The following is a 15,277-nucleotide window of genomic DNA, read 5'->3' as shown; positions in this document are numbered from 1 at the left end:
AAAGGGGATCATATCAAGTTTAAAAGCTTTTGCATAGCAAAGTAAACAATCAACAAAATGAAGAGACAGCAAACAGAATGGGAGAAAATATTTGCAAACTATCCATCTGACAGGGGTTTAATAACCAGAATATATAAGGAGCTCAAACAATTCTATTTTTTAAATGTAATAATTTGATTTTTCAATAGGCAAAAGATCTAAATAGACATTTCTCAAAAGAAGACATGCAAATGGCAAACAGGTATATGGAAAAGTGCTCAACATCACTGATCGTCATAGAAATGCACACCAAAACTACAGTGAGATATCATCTCACCCCAGTTAAAATGTCTTTTAACCAAAGCACAGGAGGACCCAAGCCAGTCTGATATGGTTTGCATGTTTGTTGCCTCCAAATCTCATGTTGAAATATTGGAGGTGGGGCCTGGTGGGAGGTGAATGGATCATGAGGGCAGATCCCTCATGAATGGTTTAGCATCATCCTCTTGATGATAAGTGAGTTCTCACTCAGTTTCCACAAGCTCTGGTTGTCTGGGATTTCCCCTTTCTCTCTCACTCTTGATCCTGCTCTTGCCATGTGACATGATGGCTCCCCTTCAACTTCCACCATGATTGGAAGCTTCCTGAGACTCTTACCAGAAGCAGATGCTGGTACTATGCCTCACGTACTGTCTGAAGAACTGTAAGCCAATTAAATCTCTTTGCTGAAAATAAATTACCCAGTCTCAGCTATTTCCTCATAGCAATATAAAAATAGACTAATGCACACGTTGCCTGGAAATCTCCTGAGCTAAATATTCAGCACACTTTGCCAGAAATCTCCTCAGCTAAATAGTCAGTTTCATCACTCACAGTTTCTACCACACACAAAACACTGTAACACAGTTCATTGAAGTTTTTTGCCACTTTATGACAAGAATCACCTTTCCCCAAGTTTCCAATAACATATTCTTCATTTCTTAGACTTCACAAGAGTCACTCTTAATGTTCATATTTCTAGCATGTACCTCAAAACTATTCCACCTGCTAACCATTACTCAGTTTCAAAGCCACCTCCACATGTATTTTTTTACAACAGCACCCGACTTCTCAGTACCAAAATCTGTACTAAGTCAGTTCAGGCTCCCATAACAAAATACCATCGACTGAGTGGCTTAAACAATAGAAGTTTATTTATCACAATTTTAGAGGCTGAAAATCAGATTACAGTGCCGGTATGGTCAGGTCCTTGTGAAAGCTCTCTTCCTGGTTTGCAGATGGCTGCCCTCTCACTGTGTTTTCATATAATAGAGAGAGAGACAGCACCCTCTCTGGTGTCTCTTTTTTATAAGGGCATTAATTCTACCATGAGGTCCCCACACTCATGACCTCATCTAAACTGAATTATATCCCACAGGTCCCATCTTCAAATACCATCAAATTGGGCAACACGTTTAGTATTTGAGGAAAGTTAGTAGGCCCTTCTTTCCTCATCCATTTTTTGAGACTTTGCTCTTTTATCAGTCCCTTAGAACAAAGCTCAGTGTAAGACATAAGGGGTTAATGAAGAGACCTATATCCAAAATCAGGAAAGCTGATACTTGAGGTTGGCTCACTCAACATCTATTTCATACTCCTTTTATATTCCTTTCTCAACTACAGTAGATGGAAGACTGAAAGCTCAACCTTGCAGATTCTCTTGTGGTTAGAGAGACCACATAGACTCAGTGTTGGCCAGTTAAATGTAAGCAGAAGTGTGCTATCTCTTTATCTTCCATGAAACTGAAGGTGAACGAGTCTGTTTTTTTGATGGCATCAGGGCACTCCACTCCCAACCCTAAACCACCTGTCTCAAAATTTCTTAGTGTTTTTGGAGGGGAAAAAAAGCATTTTAATTATACCCTTTATTTTTAAATGCCTGTAGATTTCTGTTAAAATGCCATTGAATAGAATCTTGCCTTTAAATCTGTGTTTGAGTCCTAAGTCTGACATTGTCTATAGGCATTTAAGCAAGCATGTATATATTGTCTTTTATCCTTTATGTTAATTGTAGGTGCTGGATTCGATACTCTAGATCTTTTCCAAGGGCTCATATTTCACACTTGGATTTTCTTATAAAAGCATCTCTTCTAACTAATCTCTTTTTAATCTCAAATAACCCACCTGAAAACCAAACTCATTCCTTTAATTTACCTTTACTTATTTGAATAACATTTGTTGGACCTAGCCTACTGTCTTATGCTTGGAAAATCCTTAATAGGTAATTGCTGAACTTAATGTAGTTAGAAAGGCTACAATAGAATAATATTATTTATCTATGTTATCTCCCTCTGGATTACCCTTCTCTAACCTTCAGCAGCTTGTTAACTAAAACAAGACTTGCAAACAATTACATCATGTCGGCTCTTCAGGTTTTCACACTTGTAACCTCATTATATCTTTTCTTTTTTTTCCAAGCCAAACTGTATCCAGCTTTATTAAAGATACTTTCCATAAACAATCATGGTATTTCAGGCAGGACATGGGCAGACAATCGTTAACAGTATACAACAACTTTCAAACTCCCTTCTTCAATGGACTACCAAAAATCAGAAAGCCACTATAAAACCCAATGAAGTCTTCATGTGATGCTCTGAACAGGGAAAGTTTAGAGTGAGGGTTGACATTTCACATTTAGCATGTTGTTTAACAACTTTTCACAAGCCGACCCTGACTTTCAGGAAGTGAAATGAAAATGGCAGAATTTATCTGAAGATCCACAATCTAGAAATGGAACCAATGCTGTTTTGACAGGTGCCATCTCAGTGGCATCACTGGAAAGTCCAGATTGCCTGACACACTGGTAACCAATGACTACGGGTCAGGTCCCAACAGATGTCTGGGCTTAAGGGAGTTAAGTCTATGCTGAAAGATGGAAAGGGAGAAGAGGACATAAAAACAAATTTGTTTTTCCAAAATACCACAAGGCTCTTGTGCCAAGGTGGCCATGTGTGTCAAGGTCAGGGAATCCCTCCTCCTGGGAGCCAAGAGGAAGTCTCTCAAAACTAGAAGGGAAAGGTGTTTTCCCCACATCAATCCAGCTCCGGAGACATTCTATTAGTGACATATGCCCCTTCCCCCAAAAACAACAATGAAGTGTTCTGTGTGCTAACGACATAGCTTTAAAAAAAAAAAAAGTAAAAAAAAAATTCTGCATTTTTATAAAACTTGATAAAAAATAGTATTTCAAACTGTACAGTCACCAGAAGTACACAGTTATCAAAAATGCACACACTTCACTTGGCATCTCCAGCACCTTCAGCTTTCTGTGCCTGGTCTGTTTGGGCATCTCCATTTTTTGCAGGGTTATTCCCCTCCTTGCCAGCATCAGCTTTTCCCTTTTTCCCTTTGGGTACCTTCTCTCCCTTCTTTGCAGGGGCCTTTTTAGGCTTGGGCTCTGGCTTTGGAGGAGCAGGTTTAGCAGACAACCTCGCGGATCTTCTCTGTGATTCGTCCTTCACCTTGGCTTTATCTCCTTTAGCATCCCCTTCAGCCTTTCTCTTGGGCATGGTGGCGACGGCGGCGGGAGGTAGGTGCTGGACGCGGGATGCAGCGCGCGCGGGCTTTGATCGGTCCGGGGGTCGTTCTCGCCTCTTCTTCTTCACACTGCTCCAACCTCATTATATCTTAAGATTCTTTTCCTAGAACATCTTTCCTTGTCACAAATAAGTGCAGTTTAATTATAGCAAGTTTGGATATTAGAGAAATATACCAATTTTGATGTATTTGCAGCCATAATTTTTTATTCTATATATTACAAACTTGAGATTATGCTGGAAGGGTATTTTTTCAATTTAATATTTTATCATGATATTCTATCTCTTTAAATAGTCTTTGGAACATGATATAAAATAATCAGGCTGGGCACAGTGGCTCACACCTGCAATCCCAACACTTCAAGAGGCCAAGGCAGGAGGATCTCTTGAGCCCAGGACTTCAAGACCTGCCTAGGCAACATGGCAAATGCCCTCTACAAAAATACAAAAATTAGTTGGGCATGGTGGTGCATGCCTGTAGTTCCAGCTACTTGGGAAGCTGAGGTGGAAGGATTGCTTCAGCCCAAGAGGTTGAGACTGCGGTGAGCTGTGATTGTGTCACTGCATTTCAACCTAAGTGACAGAGTAAGATCCTATCTCAAAAATTTTTTTTAATTTTTTTTAAAAATTAGTAATTATTCCTGAGGAAGATTTTTTCTCAAGAAAAGTATTTTATTAATGATTTATAGATGTAGAATATTAAGCACATAAAATATTATGATTTTCTGAGGTTATATAGCAAGTTAATATTTAAGATTACTGATTCCTCCTTACCTAACTTATTCCACTAAAATATGAAGTAGATGTCCCCCAAAATAATGATGTTAATGATCAATCATTATGACAAATACCACATAAAACTCAATCTGTCACATCAAATCTCAAACAAATAACACAGAAGGTATATAGGTAAGAAGTAGATACATAATAAATATGTATGGATGGATAAATGGATGTACGAATTCAATGAGTGGATGGATGGATTTGATGAATCCGAGCCAGACTGCTTTTTCCATCAGGGAAAATAGCTACCGTTTGCATTAGAGAATGGTATCTGAGAAAAGATTAAAAACTTATTATTTCCTTTATGCTTCAGAGCTAAAACGGGGAGCTTGATACAGTCCTTAGAATCCATGAACGACTCTTGACAGGAATAGATCTTTTACCAAATCCACAGTTATCCCAGCTGCATTTCACTGGCCTAGTTCATGCTGTTGCAGAAACGCTGTAACCAATACAAGAAGTCACCTCAAAGCTTGGTGCAGTACAAATAAATACTCATAGTGATATGTATGCCATTAGGATTTTTACCACATTCTGCCTTCTGCATAATGGTAAACAAAAATGTTTGTTCCTTCTAATCCTAACTAACTCTAGATAACCTCATTTCTGGAGAAACTATTTAGAAACAAGTGAAATCAATTACAAGATCTGAAACACAGAAGGTTATCCCTTAGGAATAAACTTTTGATATTGTAAAGAAAGAGGCATTGAGAAAAGGAATTCAAGAGTATCTACCTTGGTATACCTGGAGGAAGAAACTACAGTTATCTCTAGTGATCTCTTTGTGTCATATATATTACCTGCTATACTTAGCTTGTGGTGCTCTCTTACTTCAACAATGTCTCATCATTTCATTCATAAATATTTAAGTATATAAGTGTTAAATATTTACGGATTAAATGATAAAGACTCCTTTAAGAATCGCAATACTATTGTCATGTTTAAAAATTAACATTTTATGCAGTTATAGAGGCAGTAAGAAAAAAAAATTAGAATTAATTTCTTTTTATTATTATTATCCTTTAAGTTCTGGAGTAAATGTGCACAATGTGCAGGTTTGTTACATAGATATACATGCGCCATGTTGGTTTGCTGCACCCATCAACTCATCATTTACATTAGGTATTTCTCCTAATGCTATCCCTTCCCCAGCCTCCCACCCCTCAACAGGCCCCAGTGTGTGGAGTTCCCCTTCCCGTGTCCATGTGTTCTCATTGTTCAACTCCCACTTACGAGTGACAACATTCAGTGTTTGGTTTTCTCTTTTTGGTGTTACTTTGCTGAGAATGATGGTTTCCAGTTTCGTCCATGTCCCTGCAAAGGACATGACCTCATCCTTTTTTGTGCCTGCATAGTATTCCATGGTGTATATGTGCCACATTTTCTTTATCCAGTATATCATTGATGGGCATTTGTGTTGGTTCCAAGACTTTGCTATTGTGAACAGTGCTGCAGTAAACATACGTGTGCATGTGTCTTTATAGCAGAATGATTTATAATTCTTTGAGTATATAACCGGAAATGAGATTGCTGGGTCAAATGGTATTTCTAGTTCTAGATCCTTGAAGAGTCACCACACTGTCTTCCACAATGGTTGAACTAATTTACACTCCCACCAACGGTGTAAAAGTATACCTATTTCTCCACATCGTCTCCAGCATCTGTTGTTTCCTGACTTTTTAATGATCGCCATTCTAATTGATATGAGATGGTATCTCACTGTGGTTCTGATTTGCATTTCTCTAATGATCGGTGACAATGAGCATTTTTTCATGAGTTTGTTAGCTGCATAAACATCTTCTTTTTAAAAGTGTTTTTTCGTATCATTCACTCAATTTTTGATGGGGTTGTTTGATTTTTTCTTGTAAATTTGTTTAAGTTTCTTATAGATTCTGGATATTAGCCCTTTGTCAGATGGATAGATGGCAAAAATTTTCTTCCATTCTGCAGGTTGCCTCTTCACTCTGATGATAGTTTCTTTTGCTGTGCAGAAGCTCTTTAGTTTAATGACATCTCCATTGTCTATTTTGGCTTTTGTTGCCATTGTTTTTGGTGTTTTAGTCATGAAGTCTTTGCCTATGCTTATGTCCTGAATGGTATTGCCTAGGTTATCTTCTAGGGTTTCTATGGTTTTAGGTCTTATGTTTAAGTCTTTAATCCATCTTGAGTTAATTTTTGTATAAGGTGTAAGGAAGGGATCCAGTCTCAACTTTCTGCATGTAGGTAGACAGTTTTCCCAACACCATTTATTAAATAGGGAATCCTTTCCCCATTTCTTGTTTTTGTCAGGCTTGTCAAAGATCAGATGGTTGTAGATGTGTGGTGTTATTTCTGAGGCCTCTGTTCTGTTCCATTGGTCTATATATCTGTTTTGGTACCAGTACCATACTGTTTTGGTTACTGCAGCCTTGTAATATAGTTTGAAGTCAGGTAGTGTGATGCCTCCAGCTTTGTTCTTTTTGCTTAGGATTGTCTTGGTTACATGGCTACATGGGCTCTCTTTTGGTTCCATATGAAATTTAAAGTAGTTTTTCCCAATTCTATGAAGAAAGTCAGTGGTACCTTGATAGGGATAGCATTGAATATATAAATTACTTTGGGCAGTATGGCCATATTCATGATATTGATTCTTCCTATCCATGAGCACAGAATGTTCTTCCTGTTTGTGTCCTCTTTTATTTCCTTGAGCAGTGGTTTGTAGTTCTCCTTGAAGAGGTCCTTCACATCCCTTGTAAGTTGGATTCCTAGCTATTTTATTCTCTTTGTGGCAATTGTGAATGGGAGCTCTGTCATGATTTGGCTCTCTGTCTGTTATTGGTGTATAGGAATGCTTGTGATTTTTGCACATTGATTTTATATCCAGAGACTGCTGAAGTTGCTTACCAGCTTAAGGAGATTTTGGCCTGAGATGATGGGATTTTCTAAATATACAATCAAGTTATCTGCAAACAGAGACAATTTGACTTCCTCTTTTCCTAATTAAATACTCTTTATCTCTTTCTCTTGCCTGATAGCCCTGGCCAGAACTTCCAATGCTGTGTTGAATAGTAGTGGTGAGAGAAGGCATCCTTATCTTGTGCCGGTTTTCAAAGGGAATGCTTCCAGTTTTTGCCCATTCATTATGATACTGGCCGTGAGTTTGTCATAAATACCTCTTATTATTTTGAGATTGCCTGGTTTGCCTTTCATCAATCCCTCATTTATTGAGAGTTTTTAGCATGAAGGGCTGTTGAATTTTGTCAAAGGCCTTTTTTACATCTATTGAGATAATCGTGTGGTTTTTGTCATTGGTTCTGTTTATGTAATGGATTATGTTTATTGATTCGTGTATGTGAAACAAGCCTTGCATCCCAGGGATGAAGCTGACTTGATCATGGTGGATAAGCTTTTGATGTGCTGCTGGATTCCGTTTGCCAGTATTTTATTGAGGATTTTCACATCGATGTTCATCAGGGATACTGGCCTAAAATTTTCTTTCTTTGTTGTGTTTCCACCAGGTTTTGGTATCAGGATGATGCGGAACTCATGAAATGAGTTTGGAAGGATTCCCTCTTCTACTATTGATTGGAATAGTTTCAGAAGAAATGATACCAGTTCCTCTTTGTATCTCTGGTAGAATTTGGCTGTGAATCTGTCTGGTTCTGGACTTTTTTTGGTTGGTGGGCTATTAATTATTGCCTCAATTTCAGAACCTGTTATTGGTCTATTCAGAGATTCGACTTCTTCCTGGTTTAGTCTTGGGAGAGTGTATGTGTCCAGGAATTTATCCATTTCTTCTAGATTTTCTTGTTTATTTGCCTAGAGGTTTTACAGTATTCTCTGATGATAGTTTGTATTTCTGTGGGATCAGTGGTGATAATCCCTTTAATATTTTTTAATTGCATCTATTTGATTCTTCTCTCTTTTCTTCTTTATTAGTCTGGCTAGCGGTCTATCTATTTTGTTGATCTTTTCAAAAAACCTGCTCCTGGATTCATTGATTTTTTTTTTGAAGCATTTTTTGTGTCTCTATCTCCCTTAGTTCTGCTTTGATCTTAGTTATTTCTTGTCTTCTGCTAGCTTTTGAATGTGTTTGCTCTTACTTCTCTAGTTCTTTTACTTGTTGTGTCAGGGTGTTGATTTCAGATCTTTCCTACTTTCTCTTGTGGGCATTTAGTGCTATAAATTTCCCTCTACACACTGCTCTAAATGTATCCCATAGATTCTGGTACATTGTGACTTTGTCCTCATTGGTTTCAAAGAACATCTTTATTTCTGCCTTCATTTCGTTACTTACCCAGTAGTCATTCAGGACTAGGTTGTTCAGTTTCCATGTAGCTGTGCAGTTTTGAGTAGGTTTCTTAATTCTGAGTTCTAATTTGATTGCACTGTGGTCTGAGAGACAGTTTGTTGTAATTTCTGTTCTTTTACATTTGCTGAGGAGTGTTCTACTTCCAATTATGTGGTCAATTTTAGAATAAGTGTGATGTGGTTCTGAGAAGAATGTATATTCTGTTGATTTGGGGTGGAGAGTTCTGTAGATGCCTATTAGGTTCACTTGGTCTAGAGATGAGTTCAAGTCCTGGATATCCTTGTTGATTTTCTGTCTCGTTGATCTGTCTAATATTGACAGTAGGGTGTTAAAGTCTCCCACTATTAATGTGTGGGAGCCTAAGTCTCTTTGTAGGTCTCTAAGAACTTGCTTTATGAATCTGGGTGCTCCTGTATTGGGTGCATATACATTTAGGATAGTTCGCTCTTCTTGTTGAATTGATCCCTTTACCAATATGTAATGTCCTTCTTTGTCTCTTTTGATCTTTGTTGGTTTAAAGTCTGTTTCATCAAAGTCTAGGATTGCAACCCCTGCTTTCTTTTGCTTTCCATTTGCTTGGTAGATCTTCCTCCATCCCTTTATTTTGAGCTTATGTGTGTCTCTGCATGTGAGATGGGTCTCCTGAATACTGCACACTGATGGGTCTTGCCTCTTTATCCAATTTGCCAGTCTGTATTTTATAATTGGGGCATTTAGCCCATTTACATTCAAGGTTAATATTGTTATGTATGAATTTGATACTGTCATTATGATACTAGCTGGTTATTTTGCCAGTTAGTTGATGCAGTTTCTTCATAGCTAAGTGGTCTTTACAATTTGACATGTTTCTGCAGTGGCTGGTACCAGTTGTTCCTGTCAATGTTTAGTGTTTCCTTCAGGAGCTCTTGTAAGGCAGGCCTGGTGGTGACAAAATCTCTCAGCATTTGCTTGTCTGTAAAGGATTTTGTTTATCCTTCACTTATGAAACTTAGTTTGGCTGGATATGAGATTCTTGGTCAAAAATTCTCTTCTTAAAGAATGTTGAATATTGTCCCCCACTCTCTTTTGGCTTGTAAGGTTTCTGCCAAGAGATCTGCTACTAGTCTGATGGGCTTCCCTTTGTGAGTAACTCAACCTTTCTCTCTGGCTGCCCTTAACATTTTTTCCTTCATTTCAACCTTGGTAAATCTGACAATTATGTGTCTTGGGGTTGCCCTTCTCGAGGAGTATCTTTGTGGCATTCTCTATATTTCCTAAATCTGAATGTTGGCCTGCCTTGCTAGGTTGGGAAAGTTCTCCTGGATAATACCTGAAAAGTGTTTTCCAACTTGATTCCATTCTCCCCATCACTTTCAGGTACACCTATCAAACATAGATGTGGCCTTTTCACATAGTCCCAAATTTCTTGGTGGATTTTTTTGTTTCTTTTCACCTTTTTTTCTCTAATCTTTTCTCTCACTTTGTTTCATTAATTTGATCTTCAATCTCTGATATCCTTTCTTTCACTTGATTGATTCGGCCATTGAAGCTTGTGTATGCTTCACGAAATTCTCGTGCTGAGTTTTTCAGCTCCATCAGGTCATTTATGTTCTTCTCTACACTGATTATTCTAGTTAGCAATTCATCTAACCTTTTTTCAAGGTTCTTAGCTTCCTTGAGATGGGTTGGAACATGCTCCTTTATCTCTGAGCAGTTGGTTATTATCCACCTTCTGAAGCCTCCTTCTGTCAGTTCATCAAACTCATTCTCCATCCAGTTTTGTTCCTTTGCTGGGGAGGAGTTGTGACCCTTTAGAGGTAAAGAGGCATTCTGGTTTTTGGAATTTTCAGCCTTTCTGTGCTGGATTTCTCCCCATCTTTGTGGTTTTATCTACCTTTGGTCTTCGATGTTGGTGACCTACAGATGGGGTTTTGGTGTGGACATCCTTTTTGTTGATGTTGATGCTATTCCTTTCTGTTTGTTAGTATTCCTTCTAACAGGCAGGCCCCTCAGCTGCAGGTCTGTTGGAGTTTGCTGGAGGTCCACTCTAGACCCTATTTGCCTGGGTATCACCAGAGGAGGCTGCAGAATAGTAAATATTGCTGCCTGATCCTTCTTCTAGAAGCTCATCCCTCAGGGGCACCCTCCAGATGCCAGCTGGAGCTCTCTAGTATGAGGTATCTGTCAGCCTGTACTGGGAGGTGTCTCCCAGTCAGGCTATATGGGGGTCAGGGACCCACTTGAGGAGGCAGTCTGTCCATTATCAGAGCTTGAATGCTGTGCTGGGAGAACCATTGCTCTCTTCCAAGCTGCCAGGCAGGAACATTTAAGTCTGCTGAAGCTCTGCCCACAACTGCCCCTTCCCCCAGGTGCTCTGTCCTAGGGAGATGGGGAATTTATCTATAAGTCCCTGACTGGAGCTGCTGCCTTTCGTTTAGAGATGCCCTTTCCACAGAGGTGGAATCTAGGGAGGCAGTCAGCCTTGCTGAGCTGCGGTGGGCTCTGCCTGGTTCAGACTTCCTTGAGGCTTTCTTTACACTGTGAGCATAAAACTGCCTACTCAAGCCTCAGTAATGGTAGACGCCCCTCCTCCTACCAAGCTCTAGCATCCCAGGTTGATCTCAGACTGCTGCGCTAGCAGCAAGAATTTCAAGCCAAAAGATCTTAGCTTGCTGGTCTCTGTGGGTGTGGGACCTACCAAGCCAGGCACTGGAGGGAATCTCCTGGTCTGCTGGTTGCAAAGACCATGGGAGTATCTGGGCATAAGTGTACCATTCCTCCTGGTACAGTCTCTCATGGCTTCCCTTGGTTAGGAAAGGGAAATCCCTCAACCCCTTGCACTTCCGTGTGAGGCCCCATCATGCTTTGGTTTGCCCTCTGTGGGCTGCATCCACTGTCCAACCAGTCCCAATGAGATGAACCAGGTACCTCAGTTGAAAATGCAGAAATCACCCATCTTCTGCATTGATCTCACAGGGAGCTGTAGACCAGAGCCCTTCCTATTCAGTCATCTTGCTGCAAATCCCTAATTTCTTAATATAATTAAATATCTAATCACTATTCAGACTCTTTTAACTTTTCCGCCATTCTATCCATTTTTCAGATTGTGTTCAAATCAGGATACAAAAGTTTCATATGTTACAATAGGCCAACAATAGATTACTATGTCCCTTCACAGTCTTTTTTCATCTTTTCTTTCTCTCTGATTCTCATTTCAATTTATTTATTGTGGAAACCGAGTTGTTCATCTTCTAGAGTGCATTAATCTATTTTCATGCTAGACATAACTGAGGCTGGGTAATTTGCAAATGAAAGAGGTTTAATTGACTCACAGTTCCACATAGCTGGGGAGGCCTCACAATCATGGCAGAAGGCAAATGAAGAGCAATGTCAAGTCTTACATGGTGGCAGGCAAGAGAGCATGTTCAGGGGAACTCCTATTTATAAAACCGTCAGATCTTGTAAGACTTATTCACTACCATGAGAACAGTACGGGGAAAACTGTCCCCATGATTCAGTCATCTCCACCTGGCCCTGCTGTTGACACATCAGGACTATTGAAATTCAGGGTGATATTTGGGGGGAGACTCAACCAAACCATATCATAGAGTTTCTCATTATTGACATTTTCCTGATTATAATCCTGCATTGTCATGTAACGTATTCCTATGCCTCTATATTTCCTATAAATTTATACCAATTTCTATATTTCCTGTGGATCTAGAGGCTTGATCATATTCAGACTTGATTTTTTTTGGAAAATTATCCCTTTTTAATATCCATGTAAAGTATTTGGGCTTGACATGTCATATTATCAGAAAGTCATTTTGCTTATTTTCTATGTCTGTCCCACCCTTAAATTTTTTGAGATCACAGAAAGTACAGGAGGACTCTGGTTGTCTCACTCTCATCTCCCAGTATGATAAAGGATAATCTGTCTTCAACTTTGAGCCAAACCCTAACTTCATTGTAACACCTAGCCAACCATATGCCAATCTTAAACCCTCAAAAGTCTTAGCACTGAAATTGGGTAATGGTTGTAGATTCCCTTTTCTCATTGTGTATTTTGCTCCAATGAAAGTCTTCAAGTAAAGATCCTCTTAATCTATTAGTTACTTTCTATTAAAAAATTGTCTTGACCTTGAAATTTTGCTTACAGAGGCTTCATGACCCTAGCATTTGTGACCTTCTGCAGCCTTTGATCTGTTACAAAAAGGATTTATTGTCCTTACAATTACATATCTAAGAGGAAACACTACATATTCTAAAAGCAAAGAAAGTTTTGGGGAGAAATGATGTCAACAAGATGGTGAAATAGAAATCCCTGGACACTTCTTTCCCTCACATACTGATTCAGAAACAACTCATGGATGAATTTCTTTTGTAATACATCAGAAACTAATTGAAAGGCTCCAGAAGAATATGAAATCTCTCTACTGACTCACTTGAAGTCAGTAGAGAGATTTGTGACACTGACACTGCCAGAGAACTTGCCCCCAGTGCAGTGCCATATAATGAGAAAGAGACTCCCTAGCTCCCAGTTTTACCCAGGAGACGGAAGAGCTTGGTTTGTGCATCCAGCCCTTCTGGATTGCAAAGTTGGTTTGCCCAACTTTCACAAGAAGACTCCCAAGCAGACTGGTTTCTGTCTTACCAGTCTTGAAGCCTTGATTGTTCTGGCACAGTCTAGCCACATAAGGGAGACTGGAAGTAACTGCTTGGGCTAGGAGATGCTATTAATCCTCTCGTCTGCTCAACATCGAGCAAGTAGAAAAGAACTAGTATCTAGCTCACTAATCCTGATCTCTAGCAGGCCTGCCACTTTCTATCTAACTTAGAGAGAATTGAGGCAGCATCTTGGATGTCAGCATCTATAGATGCCATAACACCCCAGTCCCAGCCACCTGCCAATCTCATCTCAGCACAGAGCAAGTGAACAACCACAACTGCCTACTTCTCTCTAGGGAGCAAAAGGTTTGGCAAAGATCCCCAGAATCTCTGAATGGGCTGATTGGTGGTTTCCTCCTGTATGAGGCCAGTCCCTGAGGACTGGGAGAGGTGCCTGCATTGTCTCACGTGTAGTCACCAACACAGAAAATCAAGGAAAATGAAGAATTAGGCAAAAACAGACCAAACAGAGGAACAAGATAAATCAAAAACTGACCTTAATGAAACAGAGTCATATGATTTACCTGGCGGAAAATTAAAAATAACCCTCATGAAGATGTTCAACAAGGTCAAGGAAACAAAGCATGAACAAGGTAAAACTTTAACGAAGTCAGAAAATATGTAAAAGCACCAAACAGAAATCATGGAAATAAAGAACACAATAATTATACCAAAATGTTACTAGAGAGGCACGACAGCAATATACCATAACCAGCAAAACGCTCCCTCAGAAATGAAGGCAAGATAAAGGATTTCCCAGACAAATAAAAGTGAGGGACTTCATCATCACCAGGCCTGCCTTACAGTAAGTGCTAAATGGACTTTTGCTAGTTGAAGCAAGAGAATGCTAAACAACACAGAATAACATAAGAAAGTATGAAACTCATTGTTAAGGTAATTATATAGGCAAATACAGAATACTGTATTTGTGTAAGGTGGGGGCTAAATCATTTTTACTTCTAGAATAAATATTAAAAAACAAAATTATTAAAAATAATTATAACTGAAAAATTATTAAAAGATACACAATGTGAATAAACATAAATTATGACAATAACAACATAAAATGTGGAGACAGGGAGTGGTAAAAATGTAGAGTCTTTGTGTGCAATTGAACTTAAGTTGTTATTAATTTAAAATAGACTGTCAAAATTGTAAGGTATTTTATATGAGCCCCGAGGTAAGTATACACTCAAGAAAATTCAATAAAACACAAAAGAAGACAGCAAGAGAGAAAAAGAAAAACAAAACAACCACAAGACTAACCAAGAACAACTAACAAAATGGTAAATCCTTCACTGTCAATAATTACTTTAAATGTGAATGTATTTTTAAAAACCCAGTTGAAACACAAAGGGAATCTAAATGAACTAAAAAACAAGACCCAACTATAAACCATCCATTAGAAATTAACTTTAGACTTAAGGATACATAGGCTAAAAGTGAAGGGATAGAAAAAGATATTCTGCACAAATGGTAGTGAAAGAAAAGTAGAGATGGCTATACTTATATCACACAAAATAGACTTTAAGTCAAAAACTGTCACAAAGGACAAAAAGAACATTTTATAATGATAAAGGGTTGTTCCACCAAGAAGATACAAAAAGTGTAATTATATAAGCATTTAATATTAGAATACCTAAATATATAAGCACTGAAAATATGTATGGAGAAATAGACAAAAATATGATAATAGTAAGAGACTTCAATATCCCACTTTTGACAATAGAAACAGCATTCAGACAGAAGATCAAAAAGGAAATAGAGGACCTAAATAACACTGTAGACTAAACAGACCTAAAATTCAGACATATGTAAAACCTTCTACCCAGCAGCAGAAGAATGCACATTCTTTTCCAGCACACAGGAATCCTTCTTCAGGATAATTCACATGTTAACTCCCAAAACAAGTCTTAACAAATCTAAAAAGACTGAAGTCATACCAAGTATCATTTCTGACCATAATGGAATAAAAAGAGAAGTCAATAAGAGAAGGAAAATG

General features: G+C 38.6%; 1 pseudogene; it reads right to left on the bottom strand.

The window, feature by feature from the left end:
* Positions 1 to 2,437: 2,437 nt before the first annotated feature.
* Positions 2,438 to 3,631, bottom strand: LOC135969617 (non-histone chromosomal protein HMG-17 pseudogene; annotated as a pseudogene).
* Between the last annotated feature and the right edge of the window lie 11,646 nt (positions 3,632 to 15,277).

The sequence above is a fragment of the Macaca fascicularis genome, chromosome 2 (genome assembly GCF_037993035.2).
Source record: "Macaca fascicularis isolate 582-1 chromosome 2, T2T-MFA8v1.1".
NCBI classification, from domain to species: Eukaryota; Metazoa; Chordata; class Mammalia; order Primates; family Cercopithecidae; genus Macaca; species Macaca fascicularis.
This window is presented reverse-complemented; position numbering and strand designations above follow the sequence as displayed.